This window comes from Pinus tabuliformis, chromosome 3_2 (genome assembly GCF_031772625.1).
Source record: "Pinus tabuliformis cultivar Carrire ecotype Pingquan chromosome 3_2, CPIR1, whole genome shotgun sequence".
Taxonomy (NCBI): domain Eukaryota; kingdom Viridiplantae; phylum Streptophyta; class Pinopsida; order Pinales; family Pinaceae; genus Pinus; species Pinus tabuliformis.
The window spans coordinates 227,215,787-227,218,127 of record NC_142302.1 but is presented as its reverse complement, the minus strand read 5'-3'; positions in this window follow the sequence as shown (position 1 = coordinate 227,218,127).

Genomic DNA, 2,341 nt, shown 5'->3' with positions numbered 1-2,341 from the left:
GGAGGTGGCTGTTCCACCTGCTTTTCTTTGCCTTTGCTAGATGTCTGTGGAGTATTAATGGCAGCTTGCTGATGTGTTGTTGAGGATGAGGCAGCTGCTCCAAGTTGTCTTTTATATGAGAGGGGGACCTGTCCACAAGTTTCTAAGTCAGCTTCTTTTTGAATATTTCTAGCCTCTCTTTCTAGCAGCTCTTCACTAGTAATTTCCTCTTCTAGGGTGCCCTCTTCCCAGCTCAATGCATTGGAATACTGCTCAATCTCAGGCTGCCTCACATGTGAATAGGTACCCAATTTGTATCTTATCCTTCTGAGGGAAACAAAATGATTGGGGTCATAGGGTATCCACTCAAAACTGGTTTGCAGTTTGAGAGCCTCTAGGATACTATTTGCCTCTTTCCATCCCTCTTCTTTTTTGTTATATAGGAAAGGGCCCAGCTGGCTCCTTACCTTCAACTGTGCCTTCTTGTTCTTACTTTGGAAGTGGAGGTAGTCGGCATTCCCAAATTGCCTGAAGTATTCTAGGGCAAAAAGCCTCATGGGGACATACCTTGGCAGCCTATAAGGCTTCAACTCACAGCCATATACTCTGATGACTGTGTGGTCTTGGTAAAGGTACCAATTACCAATGCTGTAGGTTTTGTTTAGATGGAGAATTCTCCTCATGTCATCAGTTAACCTTGGAGGAGGAACACCATACAATAATGTCATAGCTGGATGTATGAATAAGTCTATGAACTCACAGTATGTGTATGGTGACACAGAGGTGCAATGAAAAACAGAGGTCCAAAACACAACTGACCTTGGATTCCCCTGGGCATTAACTTGTTTCAGGGGAATGAGGAAGCTGCCTGGTTGATAAAACAAGAATAGATGGTAAATGTAGGAAGTGTATCTGAACAGTCTTTCCCTTTGCAGATTCATCAGCTGGTCATGGATCCTATCTGCAATATATGTGGCATAGTCATAATGTACAGCTGGAGGCTTTCCAGGAGAGAATATAGACAGCATTGCCATTATATTGTCATCCACATCCTCCACTCCCTTGAACCCTAGGACATAGCTGATCAAATCCACTAGCATTCTGCCCAATTCATTTAAGTATGCATATCCAATAGGAGGAGTTTTGATGGCTTCAGAGCCTGGTTGTATAAACAGCTGGTTGATTTTGATGACCTGGTCATTTGACAACTTAGTCCCCTTCTTTATCAAGTTCTGTATGTAGAGGGGGGTCAATGGTTTTGCAGTGTGAAAATGCAGCATCTCATTTATGCTCTCTGGGGTGATATGGAACAGAATTGAGCCTGTGGGACTGAGGACAGCTCTTTGGCATGGATCATAGCACTCCTGGCATCTGTGGATCAATTCTGGCATAGGATTTACCTGGGGGAGGTTGTAGATGGGCAAGTTTGAGTCCCAAATCCCTAGGATATCAGCTCCACTAAGGTGCTGGGCTTTCAACTCATTTAGCAACTGAATATTGTATTTAGAGCCTAATGGAAACCAATCCAACATTTGATAATCCATATCTCCCAGAGCTTTCCATTCTAACTCCCTATGAGGGGTATTGAGAGGCTTGATGTTCAGTGCAATTGGATTTTCCATGGTCTATTAAGCTTCTGACTTGTAGGTGAACTGGTTGAAGTAGGCAGAACAACACAGCGGTGATTACTTGCAATGAAAGTGTGAATTTCAGGGACCAGAGGGTGAAGTGGGCACACAGCAATTGAAGTACTGTTTGAATTACGAATAAGACCAATTTCTGGTCTCACTCTGTCTTTTGTGGCAGGTTTTTAATGGATTGACCAACTGTCTCACGATTGCGCGAGCAGTTTACAGTTTTTGATAAGAACTCGGGAAATCAAGGCTCAGCTGGTGGTTTTCGAGCTTGCAGTTGGAAATAGAGGCTTTGCAGAGGGAATTTGCCGGTAAAATGATGAGTTTTAGTGTCCTTTGAGCCTTCTGAGTAATTTACAGACAATTTAGGCGTATGGAGGATAAATGATGAGAAATACCTGGTAAACAGCGAGCAGTGGTCGTAAATGTGGGCAGAATTGGTGCTCTGGAGGTCTCCAGGTCGATTCCAGCGGGGTGGCGCAGTTTTGGACGTAAAAGACCATGCAGCGGAAACAATAGCGAATGAGCGAAAAAGTATGCAAAACGTGATTTTTGGCCAAAATATGGACCTTTTGGCAATTTGGCGCCTTTTCTCGGATGACGTCAGCATGACGTCATAGGGTGGGGTCAAGCTCGGATGACGTCAGCATGACGTCATCGGGTGAGGTGGCGAGCTGCTATTGGTCCACGGGGATGATGCGGTGGCAGACACGTTGGCACAGAGGCGG